The sequence below is a fragment of the Pinus tabuliformis genome, chromosome 7, assembly GCF_031772625.1.
Source record: "Pinus tabuliformis cultivar Carrire ecotype Pingquan chromosome 7, CPIR1, whole genome shotgun sequence".
Taxonomy (NCBI): domain Eukaryota; kingdom Viridiplantae; phylum Streptophyta; class Pinopsida; order Pinales; family Pinaceae; genus Pinus; species Pinus tabuliformis.
In genome coordinates this window covers 1796519229-1796545011 of record NC_142293.1, presented here as the reverse complement: position 1 = coordinate 1796545011, position 25783 = coordinate 1796519229, and the positions used below count along the sequence as shown (strand labels likewise).

Genomic DNA, 25783 nt, shown 5'->3' with positions numbered 1-25783 from the left:
TGTTGTCATGGTCAACGTGTTGCTAGTGTTTGCACACTTGGGGGTTTTCCTCTAATATTAATGGATTTATGCCTACATAAATAGAATTAAACTTGATCAAAACATTATGCCAAAGCTTGTGATTATGTATGCCTTGTGCATTAGCATGGAGAATGTGCGTAATTTTTTTTACAACATTAGTATTAGAAATGTTTTCTTCTGGAATGAAACAATTAAATGCCATGTGGCAAGTGGTTTTTATGACGATGAGAATTTTCCATGTTACCAAATGTATGGAGTGTGTGTACAATGAAATGTAATCATGTTTTCCTATGTTCTTTAGGCATGTGTCAACTTGTCTATTCTAAGAGAAAGGGAGAAGATCTAAGCCCATTTTGTCAAAATTGGATTTGAGTTTGATGTCTTTGTTCTTGAAATGTATGCAAAGTGTGGAAACTATGCAGATGCATACCAATTCTTGAAAAAATTCCTAAAGGGATATTATCTCAATGAGCAAGATGATCTCATCATACATGTAGAATGGACATGCTAGTGAGGCATTAAATTTTTTTAATTAGTTTAAATTAACAGATATGAAACCTAACCAAGTGATCAACTTGGGTGTTCGCCATGGATGTGTGTATCTAGCAACCCTTCAACATGGTAAGTCTAATCATGATTTTATTCTCAAAAATGGAATTGAGTTGGATGTTTCTCTAGATATTACTGACATATCCATATATTGCAAGTGTGGAAGCATAGATATAACTCACTAGATGTTTGACAATATGTTTGAAAAAAATTCATTTCATGGAACACAGTGATTGATCGGTATGGAATCATGGTTGTGGTGAGGATGCCTTTGTTGTTTCCACCAAATGCAACAAATGGGAGTTAAACCATATGATATCACTTTTATTTTCCTTTTATATGCATGTAGTCATGCAGGCTTAGTGGAATTGAGTTGGAAATCATCCCATTGCTTTGGTAAATATTATGTCATTACCCATAGGATGGAACATGGTTGAGATTCTTGGTTGTGCTCGACATCTTTATAAGGATCGAAATTTTATAAGGACGATGCCAATAGCACCTAATTCTACCATATGGAATGTCTCACTTGGTGCCTACAAAAATCATTGCAATGTGGAGCTAGGAGAATGGGCTTCAGAATGGAGTTTTAAGTTAGGCTCCAAAAATGCAAGAAACTATGTATTGGTCTGAAACCTATATGTTGCAGTTTGAAGATGGGTTGATGTAGTCAAAGTGAGGACAATATTAAACCACATGGGGTTAAAAAAAATTCAAGTTGGAGTTGGATTGAGATCAATAAGAGGGTCCATGCATTTGCTGAAGCAACTAGATCACACCCATAGTCACAAAAAATATACATGGTTTTGGAGAGCTTGGCCTAGCTAATAAATAGCGAAGGTAATATAATGGATAAGAACTTTATGTTGCATTACATGAAGGAATGTGACAAGAAGAATATATTTTGAAACGAAGTCAGAACTTTGTTGTTTCTTTTGGGTTTATTACCTACATTTCATCTATTCACATAACAAAAAGGCTTTGAATTTGATATTTGTAGCGTTTGTCATTGTGCCACCAAGCTTGTATGCAGGATTGTTTGATGAGTCATTATATGATTATTTTGAGTGATGCAACAATTTTCACTATTTTAATAATACAATATGTTATTGTGGAAAATTTTGGTGAAGGCTTAGTAATATGGCCAAAATCATCAAATTAAAGACTAAAATTATCAAATTAAATTTAGAGGCAAAAGAGTTGTCTTCAATTTTGTCACCTTAAAGCTTGAGATATCAAAGCATGAAGAGGAAACACATGTAGCCAAGAAAAATTTTGAGTGTAAACCACATGGCATCTCAAACCTCTCATTCTTAGTTGCCACCTCAACTCATCTACTTTGGGAGGTTGGCAAAACAATACCCAAGTAAAATGTTAACAAGCTAACAAGACTATTTAACATTTAATGATATTCCTAAATCACGTTGTTATCATAATAATAGTTTCCATGGATTCCTAATATCTAGCATAAATAAATATAGTTCATGTACTCCATTATAATTGTTTACAATAGGATATTAATGTCATTAAATTGGAACCAGTAAAGAAGTACCTAAATCAACAACCAATGTTTTTCTGGATTTTTAGGATGTTGAATCCCACTCGTAGAACATGCACCAATCACTGAAAATGACATCTAGAATTGAAAATTATAGTGGATATGTTCTTGAATTGATAAGCCAAGCAATGGAAGTTAGATGCTTCAATATCTTCCACTAGGAACTGTGAATTCTCTGGACCTCTCAAATTTTACATGGTTTTCCTCAATCCTTCTGTACCCCAGCATTAATCAATATGAGAATCATAATTTGGATCTAGATATATGGGTGAATATGGATTTCCACCAGTTGTATATAAAAGTTGACTCCCACTGCTGCAAATTAGAGCATCAAATGCAGACACTTTTATTCCAATAGAATGAAGCATATAAATTGTTTCTAAAATTGTTAATATAGTAGACAAAATGAATCTAGGAGATGAAACGTTTCCAGCGGAATGAAATGCATTCATAATATGTTAGATGATAATAGCTTATCTACTAAAAAGGGTTTCTCCAAAAGCATAATACCAATCCAATGCAATCACAAATAGACACGTTCTTTTCTTAAGAAGTAGTTTCCTTGAAGAAACTAAGCTAATATTATGATCTATACTTTGTTTTTCCTATGAATTCACGTCATTTGTCTCCACAATTTAGATTGATTTTCCTTAAATCTTCTCTAAGATGATGCTAATGTGTTCAGAAATATCTCTCATGTTCTCTTCATTTTTTGAGAAGTTTATCAAGATCAAAGGGGCTATTAAGTGAACTAGAGCGAGAAGGCCGATCAACATCTAATGAGATATGAAGAGATGTATTAGGGAAGCCTTGAATGAACCACTATTTGATTTGGAGTCTATATTTTCATTTTGGTCATTTCAACTTTGCCATTGCGGGTGTCTCATTCTACACTGGGAGATTCTTGAAAAATATATTTTGCAATGTTGTCGCCAAGAATAGAGATGAATTTTCTGTAGACCACTTTTCCTGCATTCATCCCAATTCATCCCATAGGTTCTTATCAGCTACTATTTTGTACAAAGAATTTGCAATTTCCTTGTTATTATGGAGATATACTAAGATACCAATGTTCAACATATGCACAACAATAAACCAATCTAAGTGACCAATCACATGGAAGATCCAATCAAACTTCTATATTTGATACAAGAATTTTCAATATACTCTTTGAATGTCTACAAGTACTCCATTATTTGTGGAAACCATAGGTAATCCATGTGCCGCTGCCCACATTAGAACAAATTGGAAGCATGACATGTGTTACTCTTTTTACACAACCAAAAATTATTTAGATCAAATTACTAGTATGAAATTATGGAAGGGTTCTTCTGAAGTTATTTGTGAAATTTGGAGAACATAACCTCAAAAACACTACCAAACCGAGACATTTTATTGATTCCTTATGATGAAATAATGCCTTGAAAATGGGAATGTATTTCACTATTTTGTAGCTGAATGCTTCTCTCTGAAATGCTCCATAACTAAACAGATAAAAAATTGTACTTTGATGCAAAGAGTGTTCTTTTCTGGATACATATATATGCATCCATATACATAAATACATACACATATATAAAAGTGAAATTTGCAACAGTACTCATACCAGTCATCGATGCAGCCTTTCATATATCATGCCACTAAATGAAAAATAAATGATATTCTTTTAAATATAGAAGATATGTATTTTTCAAGTTTTGATAGTATTACCATTTTGTTTAGTTCTGGAGCATTTCAAAGACAAGAATTCGAGTATGTCTTTATATTAAAGAAACTAATATATATATTGAATTCTTATATTAAAAAGACTCCAAAAATACTAGAATGGACATAACATCAAAACTTGATACATTTTTATCTTCTTGAAAAAAAACATCTTGAAGAAAATCATAAAAAACAGAGGTTGGTCAAGCTACCTCAATGAGAGTCAAACAAAAGGTTTCAACCACAATCGGATTGATGAAAACACCTTGCACACACAAACATCACCATTTCAAAATTACACAGACATGATTATTTCTTCTTTTTGTTTCACCCACACCAATTGTAGTTTAAATTGTCTGTCTATTAGAAGTGTAGTAATTCATAGTTTATTTTACAATTTGACATGAAATTTTATAAAACCTTAGTCTTTTCCACAATATTATATATATCAATAACCTCTGATTATTTGTGATGTTTATGTTATACCACTTCTCCATATAAATCATATTTGTTAATAAGCTTTAGGACAATGGTCAACACAATGACACTTGTTGTACGCATTTGATCAATATAATCTCGAATTCCCATGATCAACATCTACAATTTTGAAATGGATCACTAAAATATCAATTATCAACTTCTCAAATAAGGGAAAATTCGCAAAACATACCTCTAAAGAAAAAGATAAATTTAGGAACCAAGAAAATACATACCAAGTTTTCCAGCTTCCTTAATTTGATACATTCACCAAAAGCCTTGATTGAAGTGGCCATATTCTTCTTGGGATTAGGTCAAGAAAGAGCCAAAATTATGGGATTTGAAGGATTTTCAAAAAATGTGGTATCTAAAAATACAAACTGTTATTATGCCCCTCATATGTGGAATGAGGGATATAATTTTTCTAGCATGTGAAATCTTCAATGTTGAAAAGGAATTAAACCTTGCCTTGCTACTTACCTCACCTTGTAAAGGAGACTTGGGCAATTGAATAGAGTCATTATCTAAATCATTACCTGAATTATAATCTTGCACCACAACATTTCTGAAGTCCATTGCAGGAGGTATAACCTAGAACAAATCATATATATGTAAAAAAACCCCACCACCTAAATGTCGTGTACTTTTTTGACCTAAGAACGCATGGAATAATTATCAAGGAAAAATATGATTTCCACAGTTGATAATGAAATACACTGCGTACACAGTTAAATAAGCATATGGGTAAATCCCCAAGTAACAAATTGACAAAAAAATCAATTTAATTTCAATAGGAGTGTCATTCTTTTCACTCGCTATCATTTGAGTCATGTAACAATCACAACAATGGAAATCACGATTTTAACGATGTCTGAGATTTCTATTCAATCCCAAATCAAAAGCATCATGCATGCCCCATTGTTCTTCAATTTTTTCCTTGTACTTGTGACCACAAGCTCAACGCAATCAAGGCACAATTATTCAGCTTGAATCCTATGCATGTTCTTGTATGTTGCATTAATATCCTCCTTGGAATGAAATTTGTGTTTCAATAATTGTTCTAGCTCATTTCGGCCTAGAGAATGACCTGTCAAAACCATTAGAACATCTAAAGTACCAGAAAGAAGGCAAACAACAACCCTACATCTACATAGTGGCCATGGATTACATAAAGCCATACAACTATGCCTTCTCTAATCAAATCTCCCAATGCTTTGGAAATATTAAGAATATGACCCAGTGTTCCATCTAGAAACTCCTAAGTGTATGGCCGTAATAATTCTTTCTGAATATACTTTTCTTTGCATCCACAAGGGATTCAAACTATGTATTCCCCTCTACTCTTTAGAATGTCTTCATCGTGATCAGAAGTCAGATGCCAAAATTTTAGTTGGCTCTCCATTGGTAGAATCCACTTTAGGAGAAAAAATTAGACATGTTTCACTTATAATTTTTGCAATTGCTTTTTCAAACTCTACAACATATTTCACCTGCATGAGAAACAAACACATGTTTCACTTAGTGGTAATCCAATTATACTCCTATTGAAATAAGGTCAACCATGCTTTGATCCCCTACTTTTCTATATGATTTTCTGAGAAAATTGATTGAAACTATTTAGTATTTTAGAAACAGATGAATACAAATATAGAAATAGAAATCTTTTGTAATAAATTTACGTGTCCACCTGTAACATAATCACGACCAAGTTTCATATTCTCCCCTCAGACCAAGGTATGCATACTGCATATTAATCACAAATAGGAGAATTAGCAAAGTAAGTTTCTCGATTATGATTTTTAGATCTAAGACTTCTATTGTCAGTATGGAATATTGGACAAATAAGAAGCAGAGAAAGATGACTGCAAAAGAACTATAAAAGAAAGAATTCAAACCTCAAATAAGCTCCTCTTCTCATGATAAGTGTTGTTTTTCTACAATTACAAAATATAATATGAGTAAATCCTCAAGTAACAAATTGACAAAAAAAATAATTTAATTTCAATAGGAGTGTCATTCTTTGCACTCACTGTCATTTGAAGCATGTAACAACCATAACAATGGACACCATTATTTTCACAATGTCTGACTGTTCTATTCAATCCCAAATCAAAACCATCATGCATGCCAAATTGTTCTTCAATTTTTTTCCTTGTACTTTTGACCAGAAGCTCAGAAAAATCAAGGCACAATCCTTCAGTTTGAATACTACGCATGATCTTGTATGTTGCATTGATATCTTCCATGGAATTCAATCTATGTTTCAATAACTGTTCTAGTTTATTTCGGCCTAGAGAATGGCTTGTCAAAACCATTGGAACATTCAAAGTACCAGAAAGAAGAAAAACAACACCACTGCATGTACATAGTGGCCATGGATTACATAAGGCCATACAACTATGCCTTCTCTAATCATATCTCCCAATGCTTTGGAAATATTAAGAATATGAAATAGTGTTTTATCTACAAACTCTAGAATGTATGGCCATAATAATTCTTTCTGAATACATGTTTCTTTGTGTCCACAAGGGATTCAAAGTCTGTATGCCCCCCCCACTCTCTAGAATGCCTTCATCCTAATCAGAAGTCAACATTTTAGTTGGCTCTCCGTTAGTATAATCCACTTTAGGAGAACATATTAGACATGCTAGCAGGTCCACTCTATAAACTTCTCGCATTTTTGCAAGCGATTTTGCAAACTCTACAACATATCTCACCTACATGAGAAATAAACACATGTTTCACTTGATGGTAATCCAATTATACTCCTAGTGAAATAAGGTAATCATGCTTTGATCCCCTACTTTTCTAAATGCTTTTGTGAGAAAATTGGCTATAGCTATTCAACATTGTAGAAATAGGTGAAGATAAATACAAAAAATAGGAAGATTTTGTAATAAATTTACCTGTCCACCTGTATCATAATCACGGCTAAGTTTCATATTCTCCCCTCAGACCCAGCAATGCAAACTAGCATATTAATCACAAACAGGAGAATAAGAAAAGTAAATTTTTCTCTGAGGATTTTTAGATATAACACTTCTATTCTGAGTATGGACTATTGGACAAAGAAAAATCAGAGAAAAATGACTGCAAAAGAACTATAAAATAAAAAATTCAAACCTCAAATAAGCTCCTCTTCTCATCGTAAGTGTTGTTTTTCTACAATTACAAAATATAATGATTTCATTTTATGTTTCCATTCACTTACATGAAATTGTTCCCTCAACCTTTATTATTAGGAGATAAGTTCAGCTCACATTAAATCTCCTCCAAGAATTGTGTAGCCAATTCCCATGAGGCTTGGGAATTCTCTAGAGGGAATTATCAAGGTTTTCATCACTCCCATGATAATCACAGATAGAGAGGGATATACTCGTATCCCTCTTCCACCACTACTTAAGCCAGGTCCTCATACTCCCAGGGTTTTCCTTCCTCCTACTTACCTAGATCCTATGACTTTCTCTTTTCTTATCATTTATTTGTTTTCTTTTTTTGCTAACTTTTTAGCTTCTGGGCATGTTCACACTATCATAATCTATTGACATTTGGTTTCCCTCTATAGACCCATTGAAATATTTGTTTATTATTTGTTGAAAATTCGTAAAACTATCTTGTCTTAATTCACATAGCCTTTGAGACTAATAAAATATTTTCTACTATATTGGTCACATTGTTTATGTAGCTTTCACCCCTGACAACAATGAATTTTCCCAAGAAATTAGCTAGGGAAAATTTCCATACTTCTTCATAGAATTTATGATTTTTAAGATGGTATTAGAGGCAAGTGTTGAGGTTGGATGGTAATGGTGAAGACGCCAGAAACAAAGCCTGGCTTAAGGGGAGGAGGATGTTCAAGGAAGCAATCTACATTTTGATATTGTAAAGGTAAGTTTACTAGTACACTGGCACGATATGAGGGTGCCTAGTATCCCAGAGTGTATGAGACACTAAACTGTTAAAAATGTTTAGCATGGATCCCTTAAATGAAGAACCTAATGGATAAATCCTAAAATGATTAGAAGAACTAGATGTATCAAATCAAATTAATTGAGTTCTAGGCTTTATCAAAATGGAAGATTAAACTAGCACAAAATAATATAAGCACAGGTTTAGCTCCAATCAGTACTGAACCCAGCTATTATATAGCTTGATTTTGAATATGTATGAGTTCAATGTTTGATATTTTCACCATCTAGGTACATGAAACATGCACCAAAGGTTGGAAAACTCAATATTCATATCAAAACTAGGTTGGCAACTTCAAGGTGCATATCAAACCTAGGTTTAGAAGGGTTGTTGCGAGTGTCCCTATTCAATTTGCCCAATGCACAATCTAGATTGAATGCACACACACAAATTTTAACAAAATCAACCTCACCCCCACCCCAATTCGAGCATGCAAGTGTATTCTAGGTCTACTCAAAAGAAGGTATTTAAAAATATATAATTAACAACAAATACACAGAGAATAACAAGGTATTCCCAATCAAAAAAAAAATATGGTTCTAGGTTGACTCTTTTCAACAGGGAATATTAAGCTATCACAAACCCAAGTCTAGTTTTGAAAAAATATGATCTAGATATAATAAAGCTTGAGTTTGCATATATCTAAGTTCCAAGTTCCAACATCTAATATGTTGACTATTTGCATACTAAAGAAACACACAAGACATTAGCAATTGTGAGGTGCACATCAGATCCAGGTTTAGAGAGGCCTGTCCCAGTGTCAGTATTCAATATGCATAGTAGCACCATTACACACATAAAGTTAATGGATCAACCCCACCTCCAACATGATTCGACAATGCAGTTAGGTCATAGGTTTAATCAAGAGGAAATTGTTGGCATTATGATATAGGTGTTGTCCTGGACGGAAACTCATTCAAATGACAGTTCACAGTGAAATAGGTTAACTTACATATCAGACTCCAGAGATTGAAGAAAGAGAGTGGTTTAAGAAGTATACGCTGGTTCACTTCGTCCAAGCAGCGTATACATGCGGGTTAATAAAACAAAAGGAGCATATATGTATACACGTACTCCCACAGGAGGAAAAGCATGTACATGTTGGAAATGCCAAGTATTTGGTCCAAGGTATTTTGGGTCCAAGGTATTTGGTTCGTGGTATTGACCCTAGGTATTTGGTCCAAGGTATTGGTCCTACGTGGTTTTGGTCCAAGGTATTGACAAAGGATCTAAGTATATAAGGAGGAGAAGATCAAGGGCTAAGTGCACAAGTAATGAATTTCTTATGAAGTGTTAAATCAAAAGCAAATATGCATGTTATGGGTTTCTGATGCTTTACTTGATCTGAACTAAGTATGCACCTAAGTGTTTGACGATGGATGAGATCTAATGATGGATCAGGATTATAATGACTTATCATTATGTGATCTTATTTCTAACACACATTTTATCCTTTATATGTGATTATATGGGTATGTCTGAAGTCGAGAATTGCAGCGAGGTTATAAGTAAGTATTTACATATCTATACACTAGTTCGCTTTGGTAAAGGTGAGTATACACGCTGGTTAGGCTCTTCCAAGTAGCGTATGCAAAAGAAAATCTTGAAGCTCAGGGATGACTGATCTATCAAATCAGTGTTGATGTTTTATTGTTGTCTATCAATGAAGTCTTCTTAGATCTGAAAGTAAAACTAAATGCATAAAGAGTTTGTGGCACATTGATTAATTGATTGAGAAAGAAGGGTGAACCTTGTTGTTATCTGTTTAGAACTCTGTAATATGATGGTAGATCTTCTGAATGTCACTGATGGGTACAGTTTGTTGTTCAGAGGTTTTATGATTCAATATCTTTAGAGGTATACGCAGGTTGGGCAAAAGAAAGTAGTGTATACACGCAAGTTTGCTTCATTAAAGGAGCTTAGAAATTCCGACACATGCCTTTTGAGATTACAGTTAGTTCTGGTTGTTGATGCAAAGTTGTGGGTTCATATCTATGTACTGGTTACAGCGATCTGTCTTTTCTAGTTGATTGGTTAAATTTGATTAAGTTTTAATGAATGATTGATTCAGTTCAGAGGTTTCAGTGATTGATTTCTTCAGTTATATCATAGATTGAGTGGGTTTCAGTGATTGGTTGATGTAGATGTATCTGATGGTTGTATTGCAGTGGTGATTGATTTTGAGCTTCAATGTTACTAATGGGTTGAGTGTGAAAATATGATGAAACGTGGCCTTCATATTGTATTGTTGTTTACCAAGAGTATCCAGTGTGAAAATGTATGAAATGCGGTCCCTCGAGGATACCGAAGGTTGGAGCCTTCAATGAGGAAGTCGAAGCTTCCTTCCAGTAGCGGCTGGTGATTTGATCAAGGGGTTGGAGCTCCCTTCCAGTAGAAGCTAGAAAATGAGAGAAGGTTGTAGCCTTCTGCAGATGGGTGCCTGCATACTGGTATGAGTCTACACTAGTACAAGATTGTAAACACATTTTCTTATTATTAAAAGAAGATAGAGATGATAGCAGCAAGTGGTTTTCACCCACATTGGCTTTCCACCTTAAATATTGGTGTTCATGTGTGTTTCTTATGTGAGATGATTTATTCTATTATTACTGCACATGGTTAATGTTAATGTTTAATAAAGTACTGATGCACTGATTAAATATCAACATATGATGAATTAACTAAATCATAAGTTCACTGGATATGCGTTGGTTTCCTTAAGAACAGTTGCATGCACATGCGAGTTCCCTTCTTAGAAGTAGCATATGTAAACCTGATCATGAAAATGAAAAAATCATTATTTTAAATACGGATTCACCCCCCCTCTCAGTATTATTTCCAGCAATTGGTATCATAGCCAAGTTCTTTAGAAGAAGCTTGATCGCTTGAAGGTAGATCTTCCAAGACGAATAATCATGAAGGCATGGGAGCCATTAGACCACCAATGTTTAATGGGAGCAACTTAGTATATTCGAAAATAAGAACCAAAGCCTAACTACAATCACGTGGAACCGATGTTTGGGAAATTGTGGAAGGAGGATATCAATTTCCAGAAAAAATTCCTATAGATTTTGCATGCAAGAAGTCATGTGAAACTAATGCCAAACTTGTCAATACATTACTGGGAAGTCTGTCAAAATCAGAATTTGTCAAGGTCATGCAGCTCAAGACAACCAAAGAAATATGGGACGAGATCATTCAAAGCTACAAAGGAGACTCTCAGGTAAAACATGGGAAGCTTCAAACTCTCATAATTCAGTATGAAACTCTTAAGATGTAGAGTGATGCGACTATAGCTAGTTACTTTTTACACATAGATGAGATTGTTAATTATATGAAGAATCTGGGTGAAGAGATAAAGGGAGTCACTCTAGTTGAGAAAATTTTGAGATCCTTGTCTGCTAAATTTGAGTCAAAAGTGTCTGCCATAGAAAAACAAGATCTTCAGAATATCAATATGACGTAACTTCAAGGAATCCTAACTGCTTTTGAAATGAGAAAAGGAGGTCCATCAGATATGAGAGAAGCCGCATTTAAAGCATCAGCAAAGGGAAAAGAAAAGGAAGAACACAATGAATCAAGACACATTTCAGAAGAAGAAGATGAGGTAAATTTTGTCAAGAAGCTTCAAAGGGGTTCTGGAAGGTTCAAAGGTAAGCTACCTTTCAAATGCTTTTCTTGTGGTAGAGTCGGTCATTATGCTGCCAAATTTCCTCATAAAGATAAACATGAAAAAGGGAAGGAATATGCAAAAGGAAATAGGAAACAGGTTGTGAATAGGAGTTACTATACACATGAAGATAGTGATGGTTTATCTAATAGTGATGAAGATGAAACTAAACAAGATTATAGACTTCTCATGGCTTATGACAATGATGATTTTTTGGATGCATTAGAAGAGGAAGACTTTCATGAAGAAATCACTAAACTAAAAATATGTTTAGAACAAAAGAATATGATTATAGATACTTTGCCACACCAACTTGCTGAAAGAGGAAAACACAATGAAAATCTAGAATGTGAAATAGTGGCTCTAAGAAAAGATTTTGAGAAAACAAAATCTCTCAATCTTAGATTTTCTAAAGGATCAGAGACTTTAAATGAAATTATCAAAGTGCAACATTCTCCTCTGAAAAAGACAGGTCTTGGATATATTGAAGAATCATATCAATCACAGAAGCTGTCAACCTCCACCAGAATCTATCTTAATGCAGCAAAGGCCTAAAACGAATCATCAGGTAAATCATATTCAATTTACTCCAAGTATGAATATCAATAGAAGCCGCAACCAACAAGTAAACAATGTCAAAATATTCGATGGTCGCAGAAACTTCTTTAATGGGCAATGTTTCTCATGTCATAACTTTGGGCACAAGGCTGCTCAATGTGTTGCTTACAAAACCATCATGACTAGAGAAGCACGAAATCAAAGGAGTGTAATAGGAATCAAGAAGAGTTCCTATAATAACTTTTCTCCTCTTGAAAATGAAATAGAATGCTCGATTTGTAACAACTTTGGTCATGAAGAGTCTGAATGTAGGAGCAAATTTCGGCCAACACTTCAAAAGGATCAAACGCCATTTAATCCCAAGATATGGAGAAGGAAGGAATCTTAATCAGAAAGATGTGGCATAGCTTTATATGCAGAAGGACAAGAAAACCAATGGTACATTGATAGTGGATGCTCCAAACGCGTGACAGATGATAAAGAGAAACTTCACTCATATAATGCTTTAGAAAAGGAAAATAATGTCTCATTTGGAAATGACACTACAACTGTCATTAAAGGTAAAGGTGTTGTTTTCTTGAAACAAAAAGTTAAAGCTGGAAATGTTATGTATGTCGACCGTTTAAAGCATAACCTATTGAGTGTCAGTCAAATGTGTGATCAAGGAAATGAAGTGGTGTTTCAATCAAACAAATGTGTTGTTCGTGAGCTTGATACAGGAAAGACCATGATCAAAGGTACAAGAACTCCAAACAACTTATACATACTCAAAGGAGGATAGCAACAATTCTATCTAAGCAAAATAGATGAAAAATGGTTGTGGCATAGAATATTGGGACATCTAAGCTTTTCTCAAATAAGAAAAGAATGTAGGCTCAAGGCAGTTCATGATCTTTCAGATATCAGCATCCTAGAAAATACCATATGCAAACCATGTCAAATCAGTAAGAAAACCAGAGTTCAGTTCAGTGAAAAGGAAGGGTTAGCAAGTAAGCCTCTTGAACTCATCCATACTGATTTATGTGGACCAACAAGGAAAAAGTCACCTCGTCGAGAAGAATACTTTATTTTTTTTATTGATGATTTTTCCACAATGTGTTGGATAGGTCTTATAAAGCACAAAGATGAAGCATTTGAAAAGTTTAAAGTCTTCAAATCTTTAGTTGAAAATGAATCAGATTGGAAAATCAAATGTCTCAGATCTAATCGAGGGGGAGAATTCATATCAAATGAATTCTTTGATTTTTGTGAACAACATGGAATGAAAAGGCAACTCTCCACTGCAAGAACTCCTCAGCAAAATTGGGTGGTGGAAAGGATGAACATAACAGTTCAACAAATGGCTCGAGCTATGCTAGAAGAATCTGGAACTCCTAGAACCTTCTAGGTTGAAGCTGCATTTGTTGTCGTGACTATTCTCAACAAAGAAAATGTTCAGGTAAATAGCACTCAAACTCCACATGAACTTTGGTATGCTAAGCCTCCTACTGTAAAATACTTTAATGTTTTTGGAAGCAAATGTTTTATCAAATGGACTGATGAAAAACTTGGTAAGTTTGAACCCAAAGCAGATGAAGGTATTCTCCTTGGTTATTCTTCCAGAAGTAAAGGGTACAAATGTTATAATAACATGTTGGCATTATGATACAAGTGTTGTCCTTGATGGAAACTCACACAGATGACAGATCATAGTGCAGTAGGTCAGTAGTAAAGAATTGATGTTCAGGCTCTCAGAATGGAAGAAAATGAGATACCCGTAGGTTCCTATTCACAAAGTCGCGGACATACGCAGGTGCATCGAACAAAAGGTGCGGACATGTATGCAGGTTCTCCGAACAAAAAGTGCGGAAATAAAGTACACGCACTTTCATGCAGTGAAAAGCGCGCACGTGGGAAATCTTATGGTTGGTCCATGGTATTTAGTCCGAAATTTTTGAACCTATGGTTTTGGTACGTGATTTTACATCTAAAGTATTGAACCCAGTTTTTGGGTCCCTAGTATTGGATCTCTATGGTTTTGGACCATGGTTTGAGTAAGGCCTAGACTATAAAAAGGAAAGGAGATCATTTGGCTTGACATGACTGATATGTTGAATATCTTGAGAAGAGCAAGATCTGATATACTGGTGATCGGTTGGTGAGTTATAGCTGGACCTGAATCAAGGAGGAACCTGAGCATTACAAGATGGTTAAGATCTACTGATGGGTCGAGATCTCCTTGACGCATGATCAGATCTATAAATCTGATAATCTAAAGTCTGATTAAGAAAAAGGATAAATTATCTATACCCGCAGGTCCTACACAGTGGAAGCGCGTATACCTGCAGGTTAGACACAATGGAGGCGCGGATATACGCAGGTTGAACATAGTGCAAGCATGCATTCCGCAGGAGCGACACAGTAGAGGTACGGATACCCGCAGGATCGACATGGCAGAAGTGCAGATACCCACAGGTTCGACACAGCGGAGGTGTGGATACCCGCAGGTTCGCTTTGACATATCTGCGTATGTACGCAGATTTCTATTGGTGAAGTTGCGGACTTTTCTTGAAATATGGTTTAGCTGCTTCTGCTTATTACTGCATTGTTCTGAGTTCTGAATTGGTGTCTGGTTACTGGTACTGTGTTCTGAGAAGTTATTGGTTGATTCAGTATTTGTACAAGGAAGTTGGTTGATTGCAGATCTACTTGATGTTTGATTGATATTCATGGATCCAGTTTGAAAATTTATGAAACGTGGTCCCTGGAAGGAAAGAGAAGGTTGTAGCCTTCTGTAGGACGGCACCTACGTACTAGTACATCAGCTAGTACAAGAGCTAAGGGGGTGGTAGCTCCCTTCCAGTAGCAGCTGGAAAACGAGTGAAGGTTGGAGCATTCAGTAGGCCGGAACCTACGTACTAGTAAATGGATCGGCTAGTACAAGAGCTAAGGGGGTTGTAGCTCCCTTCCAGGAGAGTCTGGAGAACAAGAGAAGGTTGTAGCCTTCTGTAGGTAGCAGCCTATGTACTGGTATAAGACTGCACTAGTACAAAACTATTGTAAAAAGAAGTTTCTTATTAAAAGAAGATTGAGACAACTTGCAGCAGGTGGTTTTCACCCACATTGGGTTTCCACCTTACATCATGGTGTTCATGTGTGCTTCTTGTGTGTGATGATCTGTTCTATTTTACTGCTCCTGTTTACTATTCAAATGGTTAGTAATGTTCTGATGCACTCATTAAGGATCAACTAACTGAATCATAAGTTTACTGGATATACGCTTGCTTTTTTACACACAGTTGCATATATGAATCTTAATATGGAAATGGAAAATTTGTATTGATTTGATAATACTGATTCACCCCTGCCCCCTCTCAGTATTATTTCCAACATAAAAGACTTCGGAAAATTGTTGAAAGCATTGATGTTGTAGTTGATGAAGTATGCAAAAATCCAGAACAGATGAAATCAACAGAGGAATATGACAATGAGGAAGATGGGTATTTATTTCCTGCATCAAATCAAAATGATATTGAAGAAGAAACCAATGATGCACCAGAAGAAGATACATCAGATATGGAAAAGACTCGATCCAGGTATGTTCTTAAGAATCATCCAGAATCTCAAATTCTAGGAGAAAATGGGGTTGTTGTATAGACAAGAAGAACTCTTACAAGGACCTCAAGCTATCTAGCATTACTATCCTCCACCGAACCTCAAAATGTAAATGAAGCCTAAAAAGATGAATGTTGGGTCAAGTCCATGGATGAATAACTTGAGAAAATTGAAAAGAATGATACTTGGGAATTAGTTCCTAGACCTCATGATAAATATATTATAGGAACAAAATGGATATTTAAGAATAAGATGAATGAACATGGAGAAGTTATTAGAAGCAAGGCAAGACTTGTTTGCAAAGGGTATGCCCAACAAGAAGGTATATATTTTGAAGAAATTTTTGCACCTGTTGCCAGACTTGAAGCCATAAGGATGTTTCTTTCTCTTTCTAGTTTTCAAAAATTCAAAGTATATCAAATGGATGTAAAATCAGCCTTTCTTAATGGATATTTAGAAGAAGAAGTTTATATTGAACAACCAGAAGGATTCATTCTTGGAAATGATGAAAAACTTGTATGCAGACTCAAAAAGGCTCTCTATGGCTTGAAACAGGTTCCAAGGGCTTGGTATTACACCAACAAGGCTTTACAAAAGGTTTTGCAAATAGAAATTTATATACAAAGATTGAAAATGATAAATTGCTAATTATTGTTGTTTATGTTGATGATATTATTTTTGGTAGTAACAAAGAATCCATGAGTCAGAATTTTGCTTCAGTAATGCAACAAGAATTTGAAATGTCCTTACTTGGTGAACTTACTTATTTTCCTGGTCTACAAGTTCCTGTATCTTTCTTTCACAAACCAAATATCTCAAGCAGATCTTGAAAAAGTATGGAATGGAAGATTTTAAACCTGTATGTACTCCAATGGTAATAGGATGCAGTCTCAACTTTAATGATGAATCACCATCAGTACACCAACCAACTTACAGATCCATGATTGGAAGTCTGCATTATCTAACAGGTACTACACCTGACATCATGCATGCAGTAGGAATGGTTGGAAGGTTTCAAGCAAATCCAAAGGAATCACATCTCCAGGCAGTCAAAAAGAATATTCAAATATCTCCAAGGAACTCAGGACTTTGGACTATGGTATCCTAAAGATATAGACCTTACTCTTCATGCATATACAGATGCAGATTGGGCAAGAAGTTTTGATGATCGAAAGAGCACTAGTGGTGGTGCATTCTATATGGGTTCTCGACTAGTATCTTGGTTCAGCAAGAAACAAAGTCCAAATGCTTTATCTACAACTGAAGCAGAATATATGGTTGTTGCATCTTTCTGTACACAACTACTTTGGATGATGCAAACTTTGCAAGAAATTCAGATCACATGTACTCCACCCATCTCCATTCTATGTGATAATACAAGTGCCATTAGCATTTCAAAAAATCTAGTCATGCACTCCAAGACCAAGCACATACCCATCAAGTATCATTTTCTACGAGAACAAGTGCTTGAACAAAAGGTCAATTTGGAGTATGTTCCCTCCAAAGAACAGGTTGCTAATATATTCACTAAACCATTGCCCAGAGAAACATTTGAATATCTCATACAAAAGCTGGGAGTAGTTGCTGCATCATCCTGCTATTAAATCTAATTTTTTCATAGGAAGATTATTATACGCAGGTTTCATGAAGTATAATCGCATATACACGTGGGTTTCTATGGCTAAAGAAGCGTATATGTTTTTCTAACAGGAAAAATAGTGGGTCAGACTCTTATATGGGTGCCTTATCTTATTTTGATGATTACAGTATGATGATATGCTTTGTTCATTAATATTTATCTATCTGACAAAGATGCCTTGATGATTGACTTGTTAACAATGCACAGGTAGCACAGGTTTAGGGGGAGCATTAGCCTTCACATGCATTCTGCATTATTCACATTATGGTTCCTGAGTCTAGCTACGGATTTAGATATTTATGTCATTTGTTGCTTATGTCATGTAAAAGTCTAAGGTGTGATATGACTTCTCATACATTTGAATGAGTCCTATTGGACAAATGATGTAATTTGTATCCCCACTTTGCATAGGATGAATGATGTAATATTTATTTTATTTTAGTTATGTATAAACATTTGGTATATCCCCACTTGGTTGGGTGGATGAGTCAAAATTGGTCTATCCCCACTTGGTTTGGAGATTGATGTATGTATAATTCATTGGTGATAAGAAGGTCATACTCACTTAGTTGAGTTATAGAGTCATGATATTCTTTTGAAAAATATTTTTTGTAGACTTTGCATGTGCTCAAGGGGAGCATGGATGGTTTAGTGCATCTCAACATGTACAAAGGGGGATCTTAATCAGAGACTTCAACATGTTCTCAGGGGGAGCATAGACAACATAAGGTATATCAAAAGGGGAGAATATCTTGGTTTTCCCTTTGCCCTTGATGTCAAAGGGGGAGAGTGTCTTGGTGTTGTTCTTGCCATCAAGTCCAAAGGGGGAGATTGTTGGCATTACGATACAGGTGTTGTCCTTGATGGAAACTCACTCAGATGATAGTTCACAGTGAAACAGGTTAACTTACAGATCAAACTCCAGAGATTGAAGAAAGAGAGTGGTTTAAGAAGTATATGCTGGTTCACTTTGTCCAAGTATCGTATACACGCGGTTTAATAGAACAAAAGGAGCGTATACGTATACATGCACTCCCACAGGAGGAAAAGAACATACATGTTGGAAATGCCAAGTATTTGGTTTGAGGTATTTGGTCCAAGGTATTTTGGGTCCAAGGTATTTGGTCCATGGTATTGACCTTAGGTATTTGGTCCAAGGTATTGGTCCTAAGTGGTTTTGGTCCAAGGTATTGACAAAGGATCTAAGTATATAAAGAGGAGAATATCAAGGGATAAGTGCGCAAGTAATGAATATCTTATGAAGTGTTAGATCAAAAGAAAATATGCATGTTATGGGTTTCTGATGCTTTGTTTGATCTGAAAAAAGTATGCACCTAAGTGTTTGATGATGGATGAGATCTAATGTTGGATTGGGATCATAATGACTTATCATTATGTGATCTGATAATGGATAGGCCAGATTTGATTACTAACGTGCATTTTATCCTTTATATGTGATGATCTGGGTATGTCTGAAGTTGGGAATTGCAGCGAAGCTATAAGTAAGTATTTACATATATGTACACTGGTTTGCTTTGGTAAAGGTGCATATACACACTGGTTCGGCTCTTCCAAGTAGCGTATGCAAAACAAAAGCTTGAAGCTCAGGGATGACTGATCTATCAGATCAGTGTTGTTGTTTTATTATTGTTTTATTGCTATCTGTCAATGAAGTCTTCTTAGATCTAAAAGTAAAACTGAATGCATAAAGAGTTTGTGGCTCATTTATTAATTGATTGAGAAAGAAGGGTAATCCTTGTTGCTATCTGTTTATAACTCTATAATATGACAGTAGATCTTCTGAATGTCATTGATGGGTACAGTCTGTTGTTCAAAGGTTTTATGATTCAATATCTTTAGAGGTATACGCAAGTTGGGCAAAAGAAAGTAGTGTATACATGCAGGTTTGCTTCATTAAAGGAACGTATACATTCTGACACATTCCTTTTGAGATTACAGTTAGTTTTGGTTGTGTTGACATGGCAAATGTGTATGATGCCAACAAGGGGATCTATCCTGATCGCAAGCCCCAATTAGACCTACTTTCGTTTGGAATGGCTAGCTCTGACGGGTTTTAAGGGACCTTGTAAACTGTTTGAACATGTCGAAAGATTACTTCCGGGAGGAAGACTTCAATTAAATCAACAAAATGAAATAGCTAACCTCTATGTATTAAATCCTATCTATACTGCTTCTAACTACTCTAATCTAATCCTAGCTACTCTAATCTATCCTGCAAGAGCATGATACAGAGGTTTAAACATCAGATACATGTTCAACAGGAGCATGAAAAAGAAGGTTAAACATCATACATAGATTCAAGTCCAAATGAATCAATCACTGAATTCACAGCTGGATAAGGTTGTATTAAAGCTAAATTGAAATCCAATCACTTATATAGGAATCCACATTCCTCTATGGAATTAAAACTGCAACTGATGTTTAATTTAGTTTCAAATCAGAGACCATCCACAAGTTAACCAAGAAACTGAATCACATTCAATTTAACAAGACTAATGGTGGACTGTAAGTCATCAATATACATCAATATAAATGAAGTTTACATTCATTCTCATAATAACACTCTGATCCAAAACAATCCAATGAATCTGAAACTAAAGGCTCCTTATTCCCTAAAAACAGTCCTCCTCATTCACAATAAAGCAACACTGTTCAATTCAAAAATAAAAATCCATATCCCCTCTTCGGAGGTAATATTTATGATAAAAGCCCCTCTCTCAGTCTTCCCCACCTCTTCGCCTTCCTTATGCCGATCAAAAGAAACAGGTGAAAACAATCGGTGTTATTGCTAACACGTAAGGGTGTTTCTGGACATTAGGGCGCTTCATTTCCTGGGCACTAAATGGTTATTGATTAGAGGAGACGACTGTTTCGTCATCTCTTCATGATGTGATCTGGAGCAGTTTTGTCTCTTGGGAATACATGGGCTACACCTGGCATATGAACGCCATGCCAACGAACCTGATCTTCAAATACACATATCCGTGGGGCAAGCTCTTCGGATTGTTGCATGCGTCCTTTATTTGGGGTTAGACTTGAAGCTTATGCATCCATCCTGAGGTTTTTCTTGCCTTCTATCAGTCCTCACCTATAGCGACGACCAACATCAGTTACACATGTATAGATATGCTGCAAAATGCTTAAAAAACATAAATTTCGCATCTATGAGACATTTATAACATAAAGAGTGGAAATCGCGAGAGAATCAGCCCTTGGTCTTAGCTTTATGCATGAACTAAGTCTCGCTAGCCAAACTCAGTTTACATTGAAAAACTGTCGTAAAACACAGTCGAAATCAAATTGCGGACATGAAGAATTATAAGCTTGGCTTTGTAATCATTGGTGAGTCCAGGAAGTCATGGTGCTTTATATATGAAACCTTGGACCAGGCCGATTGCGATATGTGAAATGCTCCGAACCCGATATATATTATATGATGTTTTTAATGGGATCGGCGAGTCCGGCACATCGCTGCGCACCTTATGTTCAAGCCTTGGGATCCCGCTGATTGCGATATGCGATTCATCCGGAATCGATACATATATCGACTATGTTTAATAACACGATAGGTACACTACATCACATTGCATTTTTTATATGACCCCGGGCTCCGCCCGATATGCGATATATGATAGGTCCCAGACCCAAAATGAATATGCTTTGATTAATAACTCCGTCGGGCCTGGAAGACAGCAGAGTTCTTTATGTAAAGGCCTCATACCCAGGCCGATTGCAATATGCGATGGGCTTTCGGACCTGACATATATTATGATATGTGGTTGATAAGGCCGTCGGGTCAAAAAACACCTCTATGCCCCTTTTGTATAGCTTTGGAGCTTGGCCAATTGCAATATGCGATTACAGCTTAGGACCTGTAAATATATGTATTGCGAAGGGTTTCCTTTGTAAAAAGCTTGTAACATGACAATGTTGCGATGAAGGATTTTGTGTATTAAGTGCACAAATGCCCGTATTAGGGGTGTGGTGATTATGTGTGGGAGCATAGAAGTACAAAAAATGCATATGGAGATTGAAAGTCTGATGAAGGGAATGAATGAAAGGCTAAGCTGGGTCAAGAATGAAATATGCAACAGAGATTTATCAAATGGGCCTTGACCATTTATAATTAAAGATTTGACTTGGTAACGAGTTAAAGTCTTTGGGATAAAATGGATCATTCGGAGAGGTGGAAGATCAAACTTCTAGGGGGGACCATGAAAAATTGCTATCAATGCAAGTTTTAATAGGGTGGTAGTTGTGGCCACAACAGGTTGTTGGTTCAAAGTTGTGGGTTCATATCTGTGTACTCATTACAGTGATCTGTCTATTCTAGTTGATTGGTTGAATTTGATTAAGTTTGAATGAATGATTAATTCAGTTCAGAGGTTTCAGTGATTGATTTCTTCAGTTATATCATATATTGAGTTGGTTTCAGTGATTGGTTGATGCAGATCTATCTGATGGTTGTATTGCAATGGTGATTGATTTTGAGCTTCAACGTTACTAATGGGTCTAGTGTGAAAATATGATGAACTGTGGCCTTCATATTGTAGTGTTGTTTACCAGGAGTATCCAGTGTGAAAATGTATGAAACATGGTCCCTAGAGGATACTGAGGGTTGGAGCCTTCAGTGAGGAAGTCGAAGCTTCCTGCTAGTAGTGGCTAGTGATTTTATCAGGGGGTTTTTGCTCCCTTCCAGTAGAGGCTGGAAAATGAGAGAAGGTTGTGTCCTTCTACAAATGGGTGCTTGCATACTGGTATGAGTTTGCACTAGTACAAGATTGTAAACACATTTTCTTATTATTAAAAGAAGACAGAGACGACAGCAGCAGGTGGTTTTCACCCACATTGGGTTTCCACCTTAAATATTGGTGTTCATGTGTGTTGCTTATGTGTGATGGTTTATTTTGTTATTAGTGCACATGGTTACTGTTTAATGTTTAATAAAGTACTGATGCACTGATTAAATATGAACATATGATGAATTAACTTAATCATAAATTCACTCGATATATGTTGGTTTCCTTAACAACAGTTGTGTGCACACACGAGTTCCCTTCTCAGAAGTAGCGTATATAAATTTGCTCATGGAAATGAAAAGGTCATTGTTGTAAATACTGGTTCACCCCCCCTCTCAATATTATTTCCAATAGAAACATTAAATAATAGACAATTAACACAAAGAAAAACTAGATATACCCAATCAAAAGAATGGGTTCTAAATCTTGTTAGCAAGGAATGTTAGTATTCAACACAAATAACATGATGCTTGAGTTTGTATATGTATGACCTCCAATATTTGATACGTTGATCATTTGGCTAAACTTGAGAAATGCACCAGAGATTGCCAACCTCAAGATGCATATCAAACCTAGGTCTGGAGAGACCTTTGCAAGTGTAGCTATTTTGCATTCAATGCATCATTACATGGAAGTTTGACTAGATCAACCCCACTTCCACTTGGATTATAGAATACAAGTCGATTCTAATGAACAAATAGGAACTAGATATTTGCAATCAAGAACTTTGACTTCTAGGTCTTGTCAAGGAGAAAAAGTTTCATATGATAGGTTGGAAACCAATAGTTATGCCTAAATTGGAATGAGAAGCAAGGATAAGAAGACCGGTAAACAAAGCTCCATGTGTGTCTCTCAGGAAAACAAATTAACCTTATTTAATAGTTATTAGTTGTGTCCATCTTCTAAAATTCCAATCTACTAACCTTAACATTAGTGCTATTGGAGAGGTATAAATTTAATAAAAATTTATCATGACAAGAGGCATTAAAGGAGAAAAAGTGGCACCTGATAGGTTGGAAACAAATAATTATGCCTAAATTGGAATGAGAAGCAATGGTAAGAATACCTGTAAACAAATCTCGATGTTTAAGAATATATTGGTGCTTTATCTATAACAAAAAGGTCTCTATGTCAAAATTTTAAGGAAAAACGATACATGGGGAATAGGGAACCTATCCACCTTGTGGGAGTCATGACATGATGATTTCCCTAAAGGATCAATCATAAGGAATAATATAATAAAAAACATTTAACAAATATTTGGATTTCCCAAGATGTCCAACATGCAAAAAGGGCAGACTTTTGGTAGTATGCATGGGTTGGACACCATCTTCTTGGAAGCATCCATGCTCTGGACAAAATCAGAAAGGATATGATAAAATTGGAGTGAACCAAAACAAAGGATTATTGGATCAGTCCCAACAAAATCTTTGGGGTCTATCACAAAAATCAAATGGAAATATCCTTTAACATGGCAAACAAATGTCTCGAATCTCAACTAATGAGGAAAAGGCAATCAAGGAGGCTCTATGATTTAGATTCACTAAATTACAAAGAGAATACTATGTCTTGTGTTGAAATCCAATTTTAAGAGGATTCTACTCACTTAAATAAGGATATGGCATGGTTCTATTAGAAGAGAAACAATTATTAGATTAAATCCTGGAAGAAAATATGGAACCCAAGAATATGGCCCAAAGTTGCAACATTCCATGACTTCTATGCTAAGAACAAGGGTGAGTGGTAGTCCCTTTATGCCATATGTGGAGGGCAGTGGGATGAATTGGTTTCATGATATCTCATTTCAATGGCATCTGTTTCAATATTATATCATTGTCCATGCTAGTGACACCCTGTATCCAGTCTCTTCATTCCTTTGATAATTGAGAGGTGGAGTTGTCAAGCAAGTAGGTATTGAAGGTCCTTGTAGGGAACATTGTCTATTAATAACTGCAACCTGCATTATTGGGGTAAGAATCTATGGTTTGGGTTATTAAAAAAAGGTCACAAGGGACTTGCTAGAGTCTCTATAGAAGAAATGCAATCTCCCTAGGATCTCATAGTATATGGGGCACTTGAAACATGAAAATATATTCAGTCTCCAACTCCTAGAAGGAGGAGTGTCGACAAATCTTGTCCTATTAGGAATCTAATGATACATATCTTGACACATAAATGGTGGGAGCATGATCTTAGTTGATGAGGGGAATCTTGAGTCCATGGGATTAGTGCCTTCATATGTATTTGGACAAACAATCAACTGTTAAGTTGCAAAAAATGCTTAGCATAAAATGCTAGCTTAGATTTAAGACATTGTGAGGGAGAAAACTAGGTGATTAAAATGTACTTCCATTAGATGTCCTCCTTGATTGATTCATTATTCTCCTCCTTGGGGGAGAGGTGGGGGGGAGAATTCATTATTCTCCTCCTTGATTGTTTATTTTTTAAAGCAATCTGCGTTGCCAGAGTTTCGGGGTTATACAGACTTGGAGAATTCTATCCAAGTTCATCACAAGGAAAGTCAGAAGTGAAACGTCCAATTAAAACTTAAGCAATTAGAAGAGTAAATCTTCCATAATTTTCTCCGTGTTCTACCTGAGTACTATAGATTTATTTGATATATCCTTGACTCAACATATGAAGAGAGGGAACATATTAGAGACGATGAAATTTCTATTCAAATAAATGTGTTCCAGAAATTGGAACATTAGTTGGCTACTATTTGGGGTGGAAACTAGGGTAATCATAAACTTATTTTCACTGGTGCGGAGATTAAATTCCAGCCCTTTACACCCTCTACTGGGACGGAATAAGAGATTTCATTGAAAAATATGAAAATTCTGACCATCTGATTTTGTTTGAAGAAGAGATTATATTTAGGCCCATAGGTGAAGGTGATTCCAAACCAGAAGGAAAATATTTTTCCTATTAAAAAAGATGTATCTATAAGGAGACACCCATTAGTGTCAGGTGAGCAACTTTTAATTTAATCTAGTAGCTACAGAAAGTCATTGCCAGGGGTTTTAGATGTCATTCATGTTTAGTACAATACACTCCATGATTAGATAAAATCTTTAGTTACTAAAAATTAGTAAACATAAGACAAAATATTGTTTTCTTGACTCTCCTTATGAGCAATGGAATTTTGGAGCAATGATGAGATTTGTTCAGCCTATTATATCTTGAGAAAATTTTGAACATGGAAAGATATTAGATTGAAAAAC

General features: G+C 35.6%; 2 pseudogenes; both read right to left on the bottom strand.

Moving 5' to 3' along the window:
• Positions 1 to 25783, bottom strand: part of LOC149255522 (sucrose-phosphate synthase-like) — a 110242-nt pseudogene that overhangs the window by 70118 nt on the left and 14341 nt on the right.
• On the bottom strand, positions 5171 to 6057 carry LOC149255523 (putative sucrose-phosphate synthase 1 pseudogene; annotated as a pseudogene).